This window comes from Brachyhypopomus gauderio, unplaced genomic scaffold, assembly GCF_052324685.1.
Source record: "Brachyhypopomus gauderio isolate BG-103 unplaced genomic scaffold, BGAUD_0.2 sc47, whole genome shotgun sequence".
NCBI lineage: Eukaryota > Metazoa > Chordata > Actinopteri > Gymnotiformes > Hypopomidae > Brachyhypopomus > Brachyhypopomus gauderio.
In genome coordinates this window covers 1,805,999-1,829,559 of record NW_027506873.1, presented here as the reverse complement: position 1 = coordinate 1,829,559, position 23,561 = coordinate 1,805,999, and the positions used below count along the sequence as shown (strand labels likewise).

The 23,561-nt window shown below is 38.9% G+C and overlaps 1 long non-coding RNA gene across 2 annotated transcripts in view; it reads right to left on the bottom strand.

The window, feature by feature from the left end:
• Positions 1 to 5,263: 5,263 nt before the first annotated feature.
• LOC143487600 (uncharacterized) overlaps positions 5,264 to 23,561 on the bottom strand; it is a 23,607-nt gene continuing 5,309 nt past the window's right edge. The window contains exons 2-6 of one of the 2 annotated variants that reach the window (XR_013124307.1): positions 21,597 to 22,278; positions 15,339 to 15,398; positions 13,836 to 13,895; positions 13,431 to 13,528; positions 5,264 to 5,940 (exon numbers count right to left, since the gene is read on the bottom strand). This is a non-coding gene — a long non-coding RNA (uncharacterized LOC143487600). Of the gene's footprint in view, positions 5,941 to 10,467; positions 13,529 to 13,835; positions 13,896 to 15,338; positions 15,399 to 21,596; positions 22,279 to 23,561 lie in introns of those variants that run through there. The other variant, XR_013124306.1, reaches the window with a different exon arrangement.

Here is a 23,561-nt window from a genome sequence, read left to right as displayed (position 1 = left end):
AATTATATTACATTACGCTGCATGTCGAATAGAAAATGCAGAAAGTAGAAATAAACAGAACATCTTACACAAATATTAAACAATACAAAATATAAGTTGATAATTGCTTTAATAGCAAAGCTGCCTCATGAAGTAATATTCTCTCTAATATTCTCTAAAATGCTTATATTATTACTTTTCACAAAAAGGGACAATTTCAGAATAGAAATTTGGCTAAAAAGCAGTGACCACAAATTGCTTTTGACCAGTGACCTCTTGCCCAGTATACTTCATATGTCACCTAGTTAGCCATCCCATTGAATGTTTAACAACTCCAGGGTTTTGTGAGTTAATGGAGGATGGGACCTGTTTTCAATTATAAGCATTGCCCCCCTGACACAAACCGTTTAACCCCTACCCTCCCTCAGGGCATTCGGACAGCCTACTACTGGGCTACAACGCTCCAGCCACGTTGTAATCCATACGCTTTGAATAAGCAAACAGCCTAGACCAGCTGGCCACTCACCCTACTCCAGGCTAATCCATTGAAGTCAAAACCAACAGTCTGGCTAGTATTCAAGGCCGTTCAAATCCTTGAGGCTTTTAAAAGTTTATGATATCCCACTGATCGAGGCTGTTAACAAATGTTTGGTTATTTTTTTTACTAATGATAAATGTTTGTGGGAACATCAACAAATAATTTTTGAGGATGAAATTGATCATGTCTTACATACTTAGACATGATTAGTCACCTTTTGAACAGTACTGTACAGTAATATGTCAGATTGAGAAACCCGCACTGGTACAGGATTAAATAAGGCTTCTTTATCAATGTTAATAAATAATTAATTGGGTATGTTATTCACAGAATATTTGCACATTTGGAGCAAAACACATTTTAGGTCAAGTGAAAGTGAAAGCACAAATCTAGCTAGGAGATTTATATTCACTTTTCATCCCTAAAACAGCTTTCTCTTTCCTCTCATAAATTTACATAAGTTGGAAAATTTTGGTCTCTTGTCTGTTTGTATAGCCTGAATGGAATTTCCACAACGGTTTAACTGTAAAACTAACTACCTGCCTTTCTTACAAGCTAAAATTATGACACATTTTATTCTGCAGTTATTCAATTACACACTTTACATTTTCATTAAGTGCAAAGCTTTCCTTAAGTGCTTTTGTTCTATATTTAAACAAGATAAATACATAATTAAATAGCACCATCATTTGTAATCATAATTGGCAGCAAAAATAGGTTGCATAATTTCTGATAAATGTAATGTAAAATTTTTCAACTTTTATTATTATTACTGTTATTTGATTGTGTTACATGTATCCTAACATTAGCGTGATATTTATCAGCTAATAAAACGTGCCTTTTTGAAGATCTGTCAATAGATTACAAACCTAGTTGACCTCTTGGATTTTAATGAACTCTCTCTCTCTCTCTCTCTCTCTCTCTCTCTCTCTCTCTCTCTCTCTCTCTGTGGTCACTTAATCACTTTCCACTCTTTCCTGCCTTGCCTCATAACCCACTTGGATCTCTTGACCAGCATTATTTGTCTGCCATACTGATGCGGGGAGAGCATATTGTTGAAGAGTGTCTGATGTCAAGAGTTAGAGAAGACATTTACACGATAATGCCAGTTTCAACAGCACTTTCCCTACTTGTGTTTTTTTGATGTATCATTAATTGCATATTAGAAAAACAGTTTGACAGCTTGAATTGCAGAGTTTATTTCAGATTCTAGATCTAAAACAGTGTGTGTGTGTGTGTGTGTGTGTGTGTGTGTGTGTGTGTGTGTGTGTGTGTGTGTGTGTGTGTGTGTGTGTGCACCTGAGAAATACTCAGTATGTCACACAGCAACAGACCAACTACCCCTAGTAGGTAATGAATGTAGTTGTTAAAGAAGGTCTTTGTTTTGATCAGATCCCATTGTGTGAAAGCACTCTCCATTGCTGACCCTTTGGGTCAGTGGAGGCTCTCCTGCTATCAGGGAGCTGAGGAACTATTTCTGTGTCCCAGGGGCTGTGAAGCCCATTGTCCCACGCCTACTGGTCCCATTAACGTTTGGCCCCATCAGGCAGCAGCATTTGGGCACTGGCTTGCAGGGCGTCTTCCTGATACGTTACCATAAATCCCACCAATTGCTCCCTTGGAAACGCGGATAATAAGGAGTCGCTGAGCTAACTGTGACAGTGTGGGGCAATTTTCCGGCCTGCTGGGTCTGTAAGGAGTTTTCTGGAACACTCGACTGGGGCCAAGCTGCTCTCAATGGAGTGTTTGTGAGTATAACAGATGCATGGGGATCGGCGCTCGGAGGTGTGAACGAAAGAGAGTATTTTGTGTTTGCATCTCTCTCATTCTTTCTCAGTGCCCATTTAGTTTTTTTTGTGAGCAAAGCAGAATCAAACACTGATCAAATATTGCTTGCAGTCCTTAGAGTATATGCAATATACTCAGCAGTATACATACTCAGAGACTATGTTTCTAGTTTCCTGTAGATTTGTCTTATCCCATTAATGGTACTTGGATGTGTCTGGCCTTGCTTTAACACTGCTGAAGTCCACTGTCCTGCTGTCTCATATCCCTGCAGGAGATATAGCTGAGGATCTGGAATACGAGTGAATGGGTTACACTTCACATCAAGGTCCTTTTAAGTGACATTTTTTACAGTTTTTGGCAACATTAACAAACCATACCAATTTAATACTAATAAGCTGCAAGTAATGATGACTATCTACATTAATAGTCTTCAGTATTTAAAGAATATAATATAATTACTATAATGAACATAGTGGATTTACAAATTTAGAATGTTAAATTATGAAGAAGAAAAAAAAACGCAGTGTCCCCAAAGTTTAGAAAATGACAATGATTTTAATTACTTAGTTAACATTGCTGATGGTTTATTAAAGCTGAAATTCAAGCTTTGCTAATGGTAACTTGTGCAATAAATAATGTTATAATATAAGCTAATGGAATCTTAATGTAAAGTATAATTAGTGATTATTTGAAGTGATATTACTAACATATCAATCTGTGAATATTCAGAGCGTTCTCATGCTGATGCCTCCACTGCGCTAGTCTCTTGTTTTGACACAAAACATGCACCATTGCTGTACCTGTGGTTGGCTGAGTCTTGTCTTCATTTGCAGAGAGAGGAGATGACATAGGTAGAAGAAAACAGTGCAGCTCCTCTTTCATCTGAGCATTGGAGGCAGTGTTGTGGGGAGAGCCCATCAGGGCTCAGTCACTGTAATACTAATACCCTTCAGCCTGAGGGTGCTAGTGTAGACCTAGCTCGTTAGTAGAACACTAATTAACGTGCAAATTTTTGCAGAGACCATGAGCCTTGGTATGATGTGAATCTGTAATGAAGTAGCTGTAATTTTAAGCCCCTATCTGCTAAGAGCTTTCCGTTTTTAGCCCCAAGATTATATATATATATTGCAGATACGTTTCTAATGTTGGAATATATATATATATATATATATATATATATATATATATATATATATATATATATATATATATATATATATATATATATATATCAGTAGCGAACCGTGACCATTAAACCTGGGCCCGCTACTCCCCCCCCCCCAAAATTTTTTTTCCTCTCCTAATAAACTGCACTAAAGAATAAAGAAAAAACCGAGACGACAGTATAACTTTAGAAACGCATGTAGTGCGTTCAAATAACATTTGTACTAGATAACTTGTTAAGCAAAATAAGTTTCCAAACAAAATAAGGTTTCACAGCTCCGTGGTTCTCGCAAGCGGAATATGTAAATGAGGACGTCAAAGGGCCGAATCGAAACTAGCTAGCGGCCGTAGGCTAACGACAGCTAGCGTCGCCACAGCGGGCGGAAATTATCATACAGTTAAGCCCGCCCACTAAGAGGGAAGATATGATTGGTCAATTTTACTGTCATTTGAAACTGGTATTGCGCTGAATTATAACTGCCAGGCCCTCTGTAAACGAACAGCGGGCATCACAGTCCTGATAGGGGGAGACACAGGCTCACAGGCTTCCACTTAACCCCTCACCTTCCAACACAGATTGAATAGACACGGTTGAATAATTTATTTGCTTATATTTTTGTAACTGTTTAGATGTCGATTGTAAAACTGTAAGTAGATAAAATAAAATTGGATAATTATATATATATATAATGTTTTAAGAATATTTTAGGCCCTCTGAGAGGGCGTAGAGGGCCCTGACGGTTCCCCACTGATATATATATATATATATATATATATATATATATATATATATATATATATATATATATATATATATATATATATAAATGTATATATATATATATATATATATAAATGTATATATATATATATATATATATATATATATATATATATATATATATATATATATATATATATATATATATATAAATGTGTATATATATATATATATATATATATATTCCAACATTAGAAACGTATCTGCAATATTGAAATCACTTGAAAAAATGGTTGGTTATTTGTCTTACAACCAGAATTGGCCTATAATTGGCCAGAATTGCAAATAATTACATTGGCATTGTCAACAACCAATTGTGTGCTCTCTGCAGCTCCAAACTGGAAAATGTGCAGGAAATCTCTGGTGGTAAAATGAGACATGAGACCAGGTCCACGCACAGGTCAGAAGTTGTGGTTCTGTACAACCATGCAAAAGGAGAAACTGATTGAGTTGTGGAGTGAGCAGAACTCTTTGACAGGTGAGAGTAGAAAAAAAAGATAACAGCTGAGGTGAAAAGTTGCTTGTTTTTGCACCGCTGTTTGAGTTTCTCCTCTTTTAAATTTCCAACAGTAGCATTATTCGAAATTATCTAGATGCAGTCTTGAGAATACTGAACCTGCAAGAGCCTTTGCAAAACCAGTGTAAGACTGATCTCAAAGACATAGTGTAAGACTACACACAAACAGTGTTAGATACAAAGTTTGCCTAACTGGCTTAGCTTTCCAAATACATTTTTTTAACAAAGTACAAATACTTACTGAGTGATAGATATCAAAACAAACATTGCCTTTCGGTTAATTATTAATTGTATCTCCTTTGTATGTTGCACATCATCAATAATAATTTATTGTATATCTTATCAATGTTTGAAACAGGCATGTTTCCAAAGCACGGTGGTTTCAGGCAGTGGCGTGCACAGACATTTTGGGGGGCAAGTGCTCAGGGGGGAAAAGGGCACTTTTTAGCGCATGTGGAACACTTCATTATAAAAACAATTTCACGCACATGTTGAATGAAATTTGACTTTTATTTGTAACATTTGTGAAAATTGTTAATTTCTAAACGTGGGTTTTCAATGGAAAAAAGTCACACCACCAACTGATAAAATCCATATCCAATATTAACTATATACAGTCATTTTTAAGTCCTTCAGTTAACTCCTGTTTACCCTCCACTGTCTGCAGGCCTTGTTGCATATATTTTGCAATTAGTAAATCTATATTATAGGCCTACAATTAAGACAGTAAAAAGACCAAAAAGTACAAGAAGGAGTTATAGGCTACTGAGTGTTGTCATTACATGAATGCAGATGGGCATTTTTCACAGGTAATGGGGAACTTCCCGTTTCTTCTTTCACAAACGAATGTGTTAATTTATGTTGCCTAACAAAACCTATACAACAGAAAACGTTCAGCTTAACACATAGATTTGCAAACTCTACCATAATTATTTGTATGTGGTCGTCCTCACGTTATCTGTCATTGATTTGGGCTTGAGGGACTAGTTTATCTGGTGACCAATCGGCTAAAAATGCTTAGTAGTTTAGTGCTGTATGAGACATTTTACTGCACAAGAAAACGTTCATGTTGCACAATGTTCACGTTGGGCTTAGAGGGTAACGATACGATTTTACTTGATGTGTATGTTACCTGGCTTCCACTCGCTGAACTGAACTGCTGCTGCAGCACACCTGGTGTGACAGAGGAAGAGAGAGGTCGGGTGTGTGTGAGGTGGGTCAGGATTTGGCACATACTGCATGAACTGTTGAGCCCTTTCTGTCAGGTAGCAACAGTTTTGCAAGCAACAAGCAGCAACAGGAAATATTTTTTTGATACCCTGGATACCTCTGATGCATGTGGATGGACAAACCTTATCTTACATAACCCTGAGACCAAACAAGTGTATCCATACATTGATGCCAATCATGTTTACCTTGTGGCAGAAGGACACTTTTAGCAGAGCAATGCACCATGCCACAAGGGTCTTCTAGTCATGGATTGGTTCCAGGAACATGACAATGAGATTTCCTTACTTCTTAATCTTAATCCTACAGAGCATTTCTGAGATGAGGTAGAACGGGCTGTTTAGGGCATGTCAGTAACTCATCTAGTTTTCTGTAACTGCCAGAAGCTATCCTGTCTGCATGGGCCAAGATCCCTGCAGAACAACTTTGATATCTTGTGGAATCTATGCCATGGCACACTGCAGCAGTTCTGAAGGCCAAAGGACATCCAACACACAACTTCATGAGTGTCTCTAAGAAAGTGGCCTGTGTGTGTTTATATATACAGTTGTGATCAAATTTATTCAACCCCCAATGCTGCGAAGGGTTTTATGGAATTCAGTGCACATTTGTAATTGTGTTCATAATGAAATCTTACAAGGACTTGTTAAAGAACTAAATGCAACTAAGATAGCATCAATTTTTTTTGTCATAAAGTATTAAATGGCCTTTTTGTGATTTCTTCATTGACACAATTATTCAACCCCTTTACGACTACCACTCCTAAGAACAGAGGTTCATTCCAGTGTTTTCCATCAGGTATTGAAAACATCTGTGGATGTCAACGAGCAGCAATCAAGCATGATAAGCACCAATTAGGCAGATTTAAAAGGACTGTGATACTCAGCTCCTTCTAGACATCTACTGGTGTGTTTCCAAGCATGGTGAAGGCAAGAGAATGGTCCCAGAAGACAAGAGAAGAGGTTATTGCTCTTCACAAGAATGGCAATGGATATAAAAAGATTGCGAAGTTGTTAAATATTCCAAGAGACACTATCGGAAGTATCATTCGCAAGTTCAAGTTAAAGGGCACAGTGGAAACGTTACCTGGTCGTGGCAGAAAGAAGATCCTGACCGCGACTGCTGTGCGCTACCTGAAGCGTAATGTGGAGAAAAATCCCCGCGTGACTGCTAAGGAACTGAAAAAAGACCTGTCAGATGTGGGCACTGAAGTTTCAGCTCAGACAATAAGGCGCGCACTGCATAACGAAGACCTCCATGCCAGAACGCCCAGACGCACCCCCTTGCTGACTCCAAAGAACAAGAAAAGTCGACTGCAGTATGCCAAAAGTCATGTGGACAAGCCACAAAGGTTTTGGAACAGTGTACTGTGGTCAGATGAAACTAAATTAGAACTGTTTGGGCCAATGGACCAGTGCTATGTTTGGAGGAGGAAGAACCAGGCTTATGAACAAAAGAACACCTTGTCTACTGTGAAGCACGGCAGGGGGTCAATTATGCTTTGGGGCTGTTTTGCTTCTAATGGTACAGGAAAGCTTCAACGTGTGCAGGGTACCATGAATTCCCTTCAGTACCAGGAGATCTTGGAGGAAAATGTGATGGAGTCAGTCACAAACCTGCGGCTTGGGAGACGTTGGACCTTCCAACAGGACAATGATCCGAAGCACACATCCAAGTCCACTAGAGCATGGTTGAACATGAAAGGCTGGAACATTCTAGAGTGGCCATCGCAATCACCAGACTTAAATCCAATTGAGAACCTCTGGTGGGACCTAAAGAAGGCAGTTGCAGTGCGCAAGCCTAAGAATGTGACTGAACTGGAGGCTTTTGCCCATGAAGAATGGGCTAAGATACCCATAGGTCGCTGCAAGACACTTGTGTCAAGTTATGCTTCACGCTTGAAAGCTGTCATAACTGGAAAAGGATGTTGTACTAAGTACTAAAAAATAATGTCACTAGGGGGTTGAATAAAACTGATAATGATGTGAGCACAGTAAAGACATTTGTGGTTATTCCATCATAAATATTATGTTATGTTTGTCTAATTTATAAGTGCCTCTTTGATATAATTGTAAATAAGATGACTGAAATGATCAAAATCAATGTCAAACTGGCCAAAACACTTTATTTCAGTGGGGGTTGAATAAATTTGATCACAACTGTACACACAGTATAACCATAGAAAACTCCAGGCAAGTAACAATATACTGTATTTAAAGATGTAGAGATATTCAAAATTTCCAGAAAAACAACATTTAAGACGAGGTTCTTCATCATCTGTACAAACCGATTCTGAAGTGGAGTTGTATCTTCTAGTAGAAAAAGTAGATGTGCAAAATATAACTATAAATAATATACAATATAAAATATATCATTCCATGGGGTTCAGGTCTAGAAGGTTGGCTGGCCATTCAAGCACAGTAATATTGTGGCTATCAAATCATTTGGTAGCTATGAAAGGCTATGAAAGGAAATATATCATAGAACTTGTCAGAAAGAAACACGTAATGCTCTAAAATCTCCTGGTGGACAAGTGCATTGACCTTGGGACTTGATATAACACAGTGGACCAACAGCAGCAGATGACATGGCACCCAACCATTACTGACTGTGGAAACGTCACACTAGACCTCAGAGGCCTTGGTTTATGTGCCTCTCCACTCTTCCTCCAGACTCTGGGACCTTGATTTTCAAATGAAAGGCAACATTTACTTTCTTCTGAAGAGAAGACTGTGGACCACTGAGCAACAGTCCAGTTATTTTTCTCCTTGACCAGGTAAGATGCTTCTAATGGTGTCTTTTGCTTTGACATTAGGAATACGGCAGAAGCAGTCTCTCTCCTGGAGACATCTGTGCGTGGTAGCTCTTGATATACTGTGACACCAGTCTCAGTCCACTCCTTATGAAGCTCTGTGTTCTGGAGTTTTCTTAACAACCTTCCATGGTTGGGCTCAGACTTGCAGCTCTTGAACATTCTCCCACTTTGCCCCTCCAGTGAAGTCTCCATTAACACGCTTTGATACAGCACTCAGTGAACAGCCAGCCTTTATAGCAGTGACCTTGTGGAGAGTGTAACTGATCACCTTATGAGCATTTGTCAAAACAGCAGTTTTCCCATGTGGGACTAGACCTAGAAATACCTGGTATTTATACTGTTTGAATAGTCATTTATTCAAACTTGAAATTAAATATTCTAATAAATCGAGATGCTGGATCATGGAGGAAGTCTTAGCTCTCACTACAAATGTGCTTAGATGTACTGTAGATATAGTTGCACATAATTTTAATTATTTAGTAGTAGTTTATAATTTTTACATTTTTTTATAATTTATAATTTTTTTTATAATAATTGAATAGTTAATTATTTTGAAGTATGTAAATGTATATAGTTGTGATGCATAGGAAATCAAGACACACACACACACACGCGCACACACACACACACACACACACACACCCAACTGCTCCTGGTAATTTCAGTCTGAAAGCAAGCTAGATGTGTTTGCTCCCAAATGAACATTTCCCACAATAAGCGAGCTGGCCTTTTGGCTGTTCTATTGGAGATGAAAAAAATACTTTTTTCCTTAGTTGTTCAGAGTGAGTGTGGAAAAAAATTGTACAAACTTTCCATGGGAAAAAATCACTTGAGAATTCATGTCTTGTGATGGAAATTCTCAAACATATCCACTTTAATAGATGAGCTGTAGAAAAAGCAGTGATCATTCAAAGCGTTCCAAGAGAAAGGAAGTGTCACCACCATTGTGACAAAGGGTTAGGTTTAGAAAGGCTGGAGCCAGGTGCCACCTGAGGCTAGCACATTTCTCTGTCTTGCTTTCCCTGAGCAATTAGGTCTGAAGAGCTGCCATGCAGGCCATTGTGGAGCGGCACTTAAAGTGACTGTGCATGGCCTGTAGGAGGCTGGCCTCCTGATTCGGAGCGCTGGCAGTGGGATGGGCTGGGCCACACTCCATACCCTACCTGCTTCCTCCCACTCTCGGACGTGAAACACACAGGGTGTTCAGGGTTGCTTCCACAGCCTGTCCCTGCCAAATTGAGAACAAGTTAGAAGTAAGCTTTAAATTGTGCTTCATATTATACACCTTCAGAGTCCTACTTCCTTCATTCATGCTCAACCTCTAACTCTAATCTTCCTGAAATGTGAGTCACTTTTGCATGACTGCATGGGGTTCTGAACACTTGTTTGACAAGGTTATTGGAGGCTCATTATTCCAGACTAAGGCTGGGGTCTAGGTCAGCAGGAGACCATGGACCCCATAAAAAAAGAAAAAAAGAAGATCTGTCTGTTGCTAAGCAGACTACCTGCCATAGACACTCCAGAATGTCAAAATATCAGAATTTGTCCTAGAAATATATATATATATATATATATATATATATATATATATATATATATATATATATATATATATATATATATATATATATATATATATGTTGCATATTCTTTCCACATCTGCTGTAGTTTGCTGTTTTAGAATGAATATAAAAATGCATTTCAAATGGGCATTTTTGGATAGATGTTAAATTCCCAAACTTATGAAAAAAATTAATTATATTCCATATTAGAGTAAAATATTGTGTGTGTGTGTGTGTGTGTGCGTGCGTGCGTGCGCGTGCGTGTGTGTGTGTGAGCAATACATTTATCCCCAGGGGTCAAGCATATCTGGTTAACCTGTCATCTCAGAAAGACCACCTCACAATGGAGGGCAGAAAAATGATTTTGTCATTTCCATGGTAACCAGCAACTGGACACCAATCAGAACTGAGTGAAGGGAAAGATGTATTCAAAGTGCCACATGAATCCGAACTTAGGAATATGGGTTTTACAGTACTGAAACACAGGACCATGAGAAATGCTAGACATTATACATGCAACTTAGATTTAAAGTGCATGTTTATTTATTTATTCATATTTGCCTATTTGTAAATAAATGTTGGATTGATAAATGACATGATATGGGTGTTTTCCTTTTTATTTAATTAAGTGTTTTAAGCAATTAAACATGTCTACATACATTTACTCTAATTCTTAGCTGCCCACAATTCACTTATTACCAAATATAATCCCAATATGACCTGAGAGGTGAACACTCAGTAGCCTGGACATAAAGGTGCACCCTTTAACCTCAGGTAATGTATGCGAAACAAGAAGTGTCTGACCTGCCCTTAATCAATTTTAGCACTAAGGATCCCTAATGTTATTTCTCAGCCTAATATTTAACGACTTAATACTTAAAGGCTTAATATATGAAGTAATTAACTGTGCCTCTGTCTTTCTGCATAAGCAATAAGCCCTTCTGCAGGGCACAGGATTCATCCTGATGTGACTGACTGCTGAGAGCACGTTCAGGGCGGACTCTGTGGTTTACAAAAAAAAAAAAAACGACTGACTGTTAATTCAAGTGTTCATGCTGCATAGCTGGTAGTTATTTTGTTATCATTACACTTTATTAATGCTGAGGTTCACGGTTTGTTGTAATAAATAATGCAATACAATAAATAAATAATGTACATTAAATGAACATTAATGTCACACATTATTAATACTAAATGCTTTATAATTATTACTTTTGAACAGAGCAAAATTGTCAGGTTCATTTTATTCTTGGTGTACTTTCTAAATCAAATGAACCCAGAAGTTGAAAGTTCATTTTTATTTTTCAAAATTTCACTTGGACATCTAAATATCACAATCAATGACATTAGAATTGAAAGAGTAGTGGTGCTTGAGAAAAGGGAGATGACAACTTGTTTTAAAGGAAATAATTTCTGTTTCACACCCCACTTGGTTGCTGATTTGAGACTGTGACTTAGCATAACAAAGACCCAGAGCCTGTGAACTTGAGGAACCTTTTGACCCTGGCGCTGTGGCGATGAATAGACTTCAGGCCTGTCTGTAGAAATCCCCTGTTCGTGGCGAAATTGTTAATCAGGGTAATTTAATATAGTTTTCAATATGCCTCATCCCTCTTTGGGAGAGCATTCACAACGTCTCTCTCCATTCCAGAAAAAAACAACACAAAACACATAAAAAAGGTTCTTTATTCATATGAGGCCAGACAGGCAGCTGCAGCCCAGCCTCCTCCACTGAAATGAGCCAGTATCAAGCAGAGGGACGTGAAGCACAGGCCTGTCAGCCCTGTCTGACCCGGGAGAATCAGAGGAGACCCAGGATTTGGTCGGCACCCACAACAGGGCGTCTCCAAACCGCTTTGCTGACATTCACACTCTTTGTTGAACTTCTTTCCTGGAAATGTTTTTTTGTTTTTTTGTCAGTGGTTCTTTAGTAGTTTAGACAGTGACACAGTTGAACTAATATATATAATGTTAATTATACACCTATCAGGCTTCTGAAGTTTTTGACTTTCTCAATTATATTTTTGCACTTGTAGCCTTACCAGTTTCAATAGAAACTGAAAACATGAGGCTGTAAGGAGATGAATGTGACAAACACGGGTAAGACACACACACTTAAAAGACAAACACAGGGGTAAGACACACACACACTTAAAAGACAAACACAGGGGTAAGTCACACACTTAGAAGACAAACAGCACATCATTATCAAACAAAGCTGGTATCTTTAATTAAATATACCTTTATACCTCCCTATTAAGCTTTAAAGATATCTTTACATTTCCCTATTAAGGTTTAAATATTCCTTTACACCTATTAAGGGCAGGTTTAGGGCAGACCTGTGCCAGCAGAGACCTGACTATTAAACGCCGTCACAATAATGTTGGCTCACAACCGCATCGTGTCTGTAATCAAAGCCTCTGAGGTGAGACCACTGCAATGAAAGTGACGTGCAGCCAAGAGACGCTTCTGTTGTGCCGATCGGATCATCTCAACTTTTGTCTGCCGGGTACTGGAATCCTGTCGCCAGCATTAGTGGAGGTTTGTTTGTATGCAGCGGCTGCCAGAGAACAGTTTGCTCTGTTTGTCTACCATGATGACAACACCCATGTACAGACGTTTAAAATAGACGCTTATGCACTGGTCATGTAGGCCTATTGTAATAATGTTACAATATAATAGAACACAACACTATCATTATCATGGTATTTTATGCTATCACCTGCTCAATGTGCTGATTTATCATTTGCTTTACAAGTGCAGTCTCTGTGTTTTATATATGTTTACCTGCTCTGAATGAGGACCAGGACATAAGACAAATAATTATTAATTCATTAATTTTGTTGCAATAAAGACACATGCATACACCTCTTTTCAATAAAGCGTTGATATAGATTTAGTGTTGCAAATATTTATTTACATATTTGTAGGAAACATTAGAAGCGACAGTGTAATATAAACCAGTAACACAGGTCTAAAAACATGAGGACAATCCATTGCTAAACATGATATTATATGTTATGGTCACTTGGCTTTTTATCTTTCTCACTATCATTTACCTTTGATTATGATACTGTAGTTTCCAGCATATGAAACTGCACAGCCTCATATTACTGCAGCATTACAAGTCTTCTGTGTTTTTGGAGGGCCACGTTGTCTATGAGAGACAGATGAGGACACACTTTAAGACTTTGAGTGATTTCTCTCAGGATCAAATGATTCAGTTAATTTGAAACACTGTGTCTCAGTCTATCTGTAAGATTTTACAAACACTACGACCAATGAGATTTACATTAAACAGATGGGTCTTCCATCAATCCCTTTAAGGTCTTTCTCATCTAATAGCTTATGGTATGAATCAAAATGTAAATTCATTTCTGTGAGTTCTAACGTAATAATGTTCCCTTGAAAAGATCAGAGGAATCTATTAACATGAGGAGTGGTGCCCACTGAAAGGGACATACCATAATGTACAAACCGAAGAGTCCTGCTTCCTCTCCACAGACTCTCATGTCCGCATAATGCTGAAAATTCAGAGTTTAATAAAGTCACGGATGACACAGAAGAAAGGAAGGCAGCCAGCACCTGGTATGTGGTACTAAAGCTGCATATTAACCCAGTGTCACTGACCCTAGGTTTATTAACAAGAATACTTTTATATTTTATATATATATAAAATAATATATTTTATATAATATATAAAAGTATTCTTTCTTGTTTATATATGACCAGTGTTGTCAGTTTTTATTTCACACTTGTAATGGTAAAATATATATTCTTTGGATACTATTTTTCCTTACAATACCCTTCATCTACCTCTCCAGCCTTCATCTACCTCTCCACCCAGCATGTACTGCTCCGCCCTGCACACAATTTTGTAGTTTGGGTAGGCTGGGGTGCCACAGTGTCAACAAAACTCATGTGTGAGTGTTTGTCAGAGGCCCTGTACTGTAGAATGGTGGTAAACTGCGCTGTACTATGTTGTAAAATTAATTCGCCAAAATGCAGTATGGAGTATTTTTTTCGGACGCCAAGACACGGAAATCCTGAAGTTGTGGTTAATTATTTTAAAGTTACACACAAGTCAAGCAACTCCACTAATTGGGGTTTGTAACTGCCAGACCTCCTGGAAGTCCTCTGCAAACTCTGCATAGTCCTCTGCATACTGCATACTGGAAGTCCTCTGTTATCTTCCAGTCTTGTTGAAAGACAGTAACTACAGCTTAGTAATAAAAGCATGTTTGCTTTCATGCATGAATCTCTGTTGAGAATCCTAGAGCTACAACACTGAACTATTCAGGAACAGTGAATGTGTGTAGAAGGGTGCATTTTACAGCAGAACACTAAACATCCAAATCATTAAATTATGAAAATTAGCTAAATTGGTGAAGTTCCCCTAAAACACTAAAGAAGAGCAGGTTTCACAGAACTGTGTTCTTACAGTGGTCCACTGGTTCCCAACTCTTGACCCAGCTCTCGGTTTATACACTGCTCTGGTTCACATGTTTATTCTTAGACAGACAGCTCTGTCTGCAGGTTAGTGCTTCATCTCTTCTGTTAATATCAAGCCTTTCACAAGTTGATGCAAATTAAAACATTGGTTTGGTTAAAGTTGCAACAAGTAGAGTACTATGCACTCTCTGTAATCAAGACAAATATTTTAAAAGCCCTCTAAGTTTATCAACATCCAGTTCTGCCTCTAAAAGCAATTTCCTCTGGCAAAACTGCAGGATTGCTAAGATTTAGCAACATGATGAAAAATATTGTTGATGCTTATGTAAGCAATGACTTCATTTTCAAACCAAATTTCCATAGATCTGCTACTTCTAAACAAATGAGTGTCATGAATACACAGTGAGACACAGAAATGGTATGAAAGTTCCTTAATGAAACATACTGATTCCTTGAGGATTTTAATCTCAGAATTATATGAACATGAAAGGTACATAGCAGAATGTTTTTCTTACCAGTTCGCTCTTGTAAAACAAAATCAGGCCTTATTATCCATTAGTCTCATCATGTCTCTCCTAAAAAGAGAAATAACATGGTTTTAGCATCATGTTTAGCACGTAGAGTGTGAACAAGACTCTATACTCAATAACAATACTGTAAAAACAAGAAAGGGAATAGAAAAGGTTTGTGTATGTCATTCTACACTTCATAGACCACTTCACTACTTTTTCCAGTAGAAAACCAATCACTATTGTTATTCCCTTATCAGGGGCATCTGGTAGTGAAGGGACACACCAACTTTACTGAAAGGACAAGAGATAGATTATGTACATGCACACACACACACACACACACACACACACACACACACACACACACACACACACACAGATATATAAAGTGATCTCCACTTATATGATCAAAGAGTTCTGCTTATTCCTTTTATCTTGAAATTGCGCAGTGTATGAATTTCACTCTCAGAGTAAACGAAGTGCTTGTTAAAGCTGTAATTAGTTGATCCTACAGCAAAAGGCTCAAAGCTGATCGCCAGCCGTTCTCCGCCTGTCTGCACTCTCCCACTCAAATGGGCCCCTTTGTTCTGAACTGTACACCAGGTCCAAACACCCTTCTGTGCATGTGAGGTTAATGTGAGGTATCAATTATTCTTATGCAAATCAAGTTATAGTTTCCCAGGGATGGTGTCATGGATAAAGAAGCTTAAATGCATTTTTTGTCTGCATGGTTTTCTCCTATTTTCTCTTAGATATCAAAGACTCTCAGAAAGTGTTTAAGAAATATTCAACAATATTTGCATACTTTTGTCCTCCATAATTCAGCATGTCATATGTAGCACCAGCGCAGTGTGAGAGACCCGCTATCTCCCGGTATCTCCCCGGAGGCCTCTGATTACGCGTCTTTCTTTTCTTTGTTTTGCTTGGGTTCCATCTTTCATTCAGCGCTGAGGGATCCTAACTAACTCTGGCTGTATTCAGTCAAGCTCAGACATGTGAGACTAGCAGCAGATCATTTTAGCTTTTGATGGAAATGTATAAAATTTGGAGAAAAGAGACGAAAACTGAGGGCAGAAGGCACAAAGTGCATTATATAAAAGTAATTTGAGAATCCACTAATGTACAAAAACATTTCCTTACACCTTCCAGAATCAACCATTGGTATGAATGGCATAATATGCTCCACCAGTATCTATCACATCACATTCATATTTCAAATCTTTCAAAAGCTCGCACAGGCTGCATGCCTGAGCAGAGACCTGTAGTGACAGGGACAGCTTGTGCCAGCTCTTGTACAACGCTAAAAATATAAAAAGTAATCTTAGTTCTTTAAAAATGCTTCTATCATCTTATGCCCATTGCTATGCTATGGCATTTTTTCTGTTTTCTGTCTGTTTTATCTTACTTAAAACACTGGTAAGGCAGGACACTCTAGGGCTGTGAAGTACAACAGTAAACACACTATGAGAGGAACTGGTGGCTCTTTACCCATCATCTTCTATATATTCAAAATGGCAGCCATTGTCTTTGGTCACTATCTCTACCTACTATGAATTAAAGAGCATGAGGTTAGAGGATGCACTACATTGTAGACCAATTCATTTCAATAATCAATACAGAACAAACCTGCTACTCGTAGTTAGGTCATTTGGCTGAATTATACCAGTCTTTCCAAGTTGCATGTGGCATGAGAAACCATTTGTATTTTACTATGCTGTCCTGGTTCCTCTGGGGGAAGAATATGTCAGGGTAATATTCAAATACCATATAACCCATTACGCTGCAGCCTACCTTGGTGTTCAGCAAACCACCATATGTGCAACTCTTACCCTGTTCAGAGTTCTGCCCAGCCTGGCTAGACTCATTAGGGGCTATTATGGTACCAATGAAGCTCAAAAGACTCTAACAATAGCACTAATCATGTCTCTTCCCCAGCTAGCATGCCTTTCCATTTTCCCAGCACTGTCCTGATTCCGACACTTCTTCCAATCTCTATCGGTCTCGGCAGCACATGCCTCTGAGTAGGACCTCCATGCCACTGCCTGGGAGGACGTCCCTCAGACCTTCCTTAAAGGAAGACGCTACCACTTCTCTCAGGTGAGACTCTAGCAGAATAATCTTTAATAGAGTTACTGAAAGGCAGCTGAAATTCATTCTCTGAACTCTGCAAATTCTCTACAGGTTTTCCTACGAATTCCCTCTGCAGGTTTAATTGTCTTCTACCAATTTTGCGTCAGACAGAGATGGATAAATGAATCTTTTAATGCTGTTTAATGTTATTTGCCTCAAAAATTAACTGGGCGAGAAAAGAATGATGGTGATATTTTATGGCATTTCCCTGACATTTCATGATATTTCCTGATGCTGAATTCTATTGGCATCTAATTGCAGTTCTATGCTTTCCTCTGGGTGGAGGAAGGGGGGTGGGGTGAGGGCCAGAGTGGGGGTGCTAACAATAGCTGCAGCCTAGACAACCTCCCTGCGTGCTCTCTCTCTCTCACACTCTTTCACTCACTCTCACTCACTCTGTCTCTCTCACTCTTTCTCTCTCACTCTCTCCCTCTCTCTCTCTCTCTCTCTCTCTCTATCTCACTCTCTCTCAATCTCACACACTGTCCATCTTTACTCTCTGTCCTTGTGTTTGTGGTGTGGGTAAAATACAACACTGTGTAAAGTACAGTTGTTAGGAGCCATTGATTGGGCCCAGGGCAGCTGAAGCTGGCCAACATTCCTCTCATACGGAAGTTACTAATAGAAAACTGTGGATGCAAATCAGCCTGCAAGAATGAGACACGCTGGGTGTGGAAGATGAATTTTACACCTCACACCCACATGATGTCCTCTGCTTATTATGTGACACAGTTTGGTGTAAAGTGACTGCAGTATTTTGACTGATGAGCCACTGTCACTTTTTTCTTCTTTTGTTTGGCACAATACTTGTGAAAAATGCCACAAGCTTGTTTATGGAAATTTTATGAATGTATACATATATAAATTATAAATGTATACATATATAAATTATTTATATTCCAATTATTTCATTCCTATAATTTATTTCAAATTATTTTCATGTTTCACTCGGTCAAGTTATCAAAACAATTTTTTTTTCAGAGATTGATAAACAAGTTTGATTTAAGCTCTCTTGTATCACAAGAAGACAAAATGTATGATTCATTTGGACAGCACCCAATAAAATGTCAAAAAGAAAAGATGTACAACACGCTTGCACATGTGTGTTCTTCCCTGTTCCCTGAGTCTGTTCTCAACAAAACAATGCAAACGTCCAGTAGAATTCTGCACAGAATTATAGTAGGCATAGCATTTCAGTAGAATTTTGCACAGAATTATAGTATGCATGGAATACCAGTAGAATTTGCATCCCTCCATACAAATGTGACACCAGTGCTAAATAGTTCCCATTAGCAGCTTTTTATACGAGCCGCACAAATCTGAATATATTTTGGATTAGTTTCACTACTAGTGCTTTTGCTGGCTTCATATCTGACATGGACTTTTAACCAAAGAAAGAAAGAATGCATCACTTTGTTTAGGTTAAACACAGAATACACTATGCAAGCTAAACAAACACATGCTGTCACATTGCTAACATTTGGTTAGAGAAAATGTGGTCACTAATGTGGTGATGTTAGGAAATCAGAAATAATATTCCCCCTGTTCTTGACAGAAACAGAGACTAATTTGCTATTCACTTTAGTATAGCTAACTGATAATCGGCCACCTTTGACCATAGAGTTTATTGCCAACTCACTCTGACGTTATAATATATTATATATATTATATATTTTGTGTGTGTGTGGGGGGGGTGATGTCATAACAAGCATAGTTTTTTTTAACTACTAAAATATCCAGAAGGCCTTGCTCCTCGGTACAGTTGCCTGCCAGGTTCTCACCCGTTTCTAGAGTGTGCTCTAACAACCAGAGCTCAGAGAAGAGCTCCCACCCCTCCCTACCACCTCCATAACGAGAGAGCCAGGGACAATCCTGCCATTGTTTAGTCCTCCGACTCAAGAACAATAGCTGTTTACCCAAGCAGTTGTCCACAGCAAACTCTGCCCTTGATAGCTGTTGGGTGCCTCTAAGTCCCCTGTAACTGTCCCCCGTGTTAGTACAATGGGATCTTTGATGGAGTCACAGTGAACATGTCAGTTCTGTCTTCTCTCTTCTCTCTGAATCCCCTCTCTCTCGCTTTCTACTTTTTGCCTACTAATTTAAAATTTTTTATTTCTTTAAATAACGAATTTGACATGTTTTGGAATGGAACATGTAATTATTTTTAGAATGGAACATATAATTATGTGTGTGAGAAAACTCTATCCTCCTCTCTCCTCTCTCTTTGTGCTGCCTTTTTCTGTCATGTATCTGATAATAGTACTGTTGATTAATGATACATCTTTTTTTTTTGCCCGGCTGAGTACTGTAATAAGCATAACTGTCAAATGCAATATTGTCTGGAGTGCATATTTGTACCATAAACTATATATTGTGTGCATACTTGGCAATGTGTAGTGCAGCTTTTGAAATAGCAAACGTGCAAACATTTTGTTGATGTGTTTGTACATATGCCATGTTGTCCACAGGAACTAAGCATTCTATTCTAAGCATTCTATATGACCCTAACATTCTAGAATGTTCAGAATAACTACTGTTCTTTTCTTGCACTTTGCAAATTAGTCACATGCTCATAGACACACATGCAGAATTCACTCTCAGCAGCCACATTGGGGCGGGATTTCCAGCACAGACCCCCATTTTCAGCTTTAGTGTCAATGCTGGAATATTCAGATGAGGCCTGCACAGATTAATAAATCATTAAGGCCCTGCTGGACATGTATGCCCCATTCACACGCCCTGTGTACGTCTGCTGCTAGCCAACATTAGACATGCAAGAATGTTAATGCTGGTGGGGTGTTTCTAACAAGCCTCTGAAGCATCTGTCTCCACATTTGTCTTGGGTGGAGAGCCATATTGTGTCAGAAGAGGCGCCTCCATCAGTCTGGTTGAGAGGCCCAGCACTGTGTCTGCTCTCAGTGCAGTATATCTCAGGAAAGACCCACTGATTTAAAGATCGTTGTAATAAACGGAGCCATTTAATGTGATTTTTACATGAAATATCTTTGTGACATTCCCACTAATTAAATGAATGAATTTCAGCTTTAGTACACTGATCGTTTTGATAGATTTAGAATTTACTACATTCTGATAATACTTTTTGGAATAATGTAATGCTGGAATGTTCTGAGGCTACAGAGACTGCATAAAAAACAAAAAGTTTAATTATTTTTTAAATTAATATTTTAGTCTGTCTTGTGGAAGCACAGAAATGACACTAGAAGGAACACCTGTTCCATCTACAGAGCACTTTGAATAGCGCTTAACCCACCACTTAAAGTACACAGTTGGGGGGATGATTGCATCACAAAGGAAACTACCACGTCCACACCCTCTCTTTTAGCCTGCAATTTGCATACATTTGCATGATTTTATTATGCATGCCCTCTTTATTCCCAGGGTGGGAGCCACAAGAAGATGATGGCGTCCACACACACTAACCCACACAATAAAGATGTACTGTTGTGCTTTGATAATATGGATATGTGGTTAAATCTGAAAAAATAATTTTAATGCAATATTAAGCTTTTGCATCAAATTAAATGTGGTTCATAAAAAATAAATGCATATGTTTATGTGATAGTTACCTACATTTTTATTTTAGACTTTATTTTACACTAAGAATAGTGGGAAAATGTCTGATAATGTTATTATTTCAGTATATTTTTATTACTATATTGAACCCATGGCTTTGATGTAGAGGAAGTCAAACTGAATCTCCTAGGTGCCATCATTCCACATGTTTAACAAGCATCATGTGATGAATACTCTGACTTTATTTTTCATGAAAGCTTTATTGTTATTGTACAATTTTTCTGACATTCAAATAAATAGATCATGGCTTTGGTACTAAATTTTTTTAAGCAATCCTCAGGCTCTACCACAATACAGACACACACATACACACACAAACATACACATAGCCACCCTTATCAGTGATGTGTTCTGGCTCGACAAACAATTAATTTGACTAATTCTGCGGCCAGGAGCATAAATGGACAGCATTCCAGCCAAAATCCATAGTCAACAGTACACACACTCCAGCACACACACACATCCACACACACAGTCGTGAGTCATCTGCAGAAAAGGGCCCGCCTGCCTTCCCCTCTTCTGCAGCTCTGCGCTCACCTCATGTTGCATCAGCCTGAAGAGCAGCAGCTGCCTCTCTCCTCCCCCCGACAACCAAGATGGCAGCTCAGTCTCTCCTCCCCCCGACAACCAAGATGGCAGCTCAGTCTCTCCTCCCCCCGACAACCAAGATGGCAGTACAGTCTCTCCTCCCATACATGATGACCAAGTCTCAGTCTCTCCTCCTGTTCACGATGACCAAGATGGCAGCTCAGTCTCTCCTCCTGTTCACGATGACCAAGATGGCAGCTCAGTCTCTCCTCCTGTTCACGATGACCAAGATGGCAGCTCAGTTTCCCTCTGTTCACGATGACCAAGATGGCAGCTCAGTCTCTCCTCCTGTTCACGATGACCAAGATGGCAGCTCAGTCTCTCCTCCTGTTCATGATGACCAAGATGGCAGCTCAGTCTCTCCTCCTGTTCACGATGACCAAGATGGCAGCTCAGTCTCTCCTCCTGTTCACGATGACCAAGATGGCAGCTCAGTTTCCCTCTGTTCACGATGACCAAGATGGCAGCTCAGTCTCTCCTCCCGTTTACCATGACCAAGATGGCAGCTCAGTCTCTCCTGTTCACCATGACCAAGATGGCAGCTCAGTCTCTCCCGTTCACCATGACCAAGATGACAGCTGGGTCTCTCCTCCCGTTCACGATGACCAAGCTCCCTCCACCCTTTCCATGCCTTTGAAACACACACCACACCAAAAATCTGGATTATAGCCAAAGATAACTGCTGTTCTGATGATGATGATGATGATCATGATGATGATGACGATGATGATCATGATGATTACTGTAACTTTTTCATCTGTCATTGTCAAGCTGTCAATTTAATACACACATGCTGATTTGGTTGAGACAATCATGTATGATCACATAGAGAGTTTGTTGTAATGTCTAATCATTTTGTAGAGATGCTCATGTGTGATCACATAGTTTGTTTACTGTCTAATCACTGACACTGTTACCCTAAGTAGATCATGACTGGAGTGCTTGTTATGGGGTACAAGTTTAAGCTTTTTTTGTACACACACACACACACACACATACACACACACACACACACATACACACACACACACACACACACACCCTAAACTCTAATCTCTGGTCTTCCCGATATACCCTGATTTATCTAGAAAAATGACATTTGACTGAGAATATAATTATCTTAAAAATACAAATATTACTTTTAATGTCTCTCATTGAAGCCCACTGTCCCAGTATAAGTATATTTCAGCCCACTGTCCCAGTATAAGTATATTTCAGGCCACTGCATTCACAGGACGAATGATGAACACATCCAACAGAATCTTCAAAGAAACACTGACAAAGACCGCGTACACACTGACTATCTGGATGGAAATGGAACTAATTAGAAAATTGGTATTCATGGTAACCAGCCGCCATCCTCCCGTGACATATGCAAAGCGGGGTGTGTGCCTGCAGACATTTTGGGATTGCCCCTTCAGTCTCCATTGCCGTAAGACGTAAGATGGTGGCACACAGGAAGATTAGCCAATGGACAAAGCAACACTTACACACATGCGTGCTCCAGACACGCTGAGTCAAAACAGCATTACTTGATATTATGTAGAACTGAGAATCATAATTATTATTGCTGCTGTTGTTAAATTTTAACCAATATCATTAACCTTTCCAAGCACTGGCATTTTTATTCATTTATTATTTTGACAGCATATTATGCAGTGACCACCATGAATTATTAAGTAACTACTTTGAAACTAATGTAAAAGGTTTAAGGTTACATGAGTGTAGCATTAGAGTCTGGTCCCACCTACACAGGGTTTTGTCCAGTTCCATTGGGCATTTGTTTGTGTCATAATTACAAAAAACATTTCAAAATTAGTGGACATAGAACCAAGTCCAGATTAACAAATGCGTTCTACAGCATAGAGGAAAGAAAGGCCAGCTTACTTTTTGCATAGCATGCCTGTGTGGCAT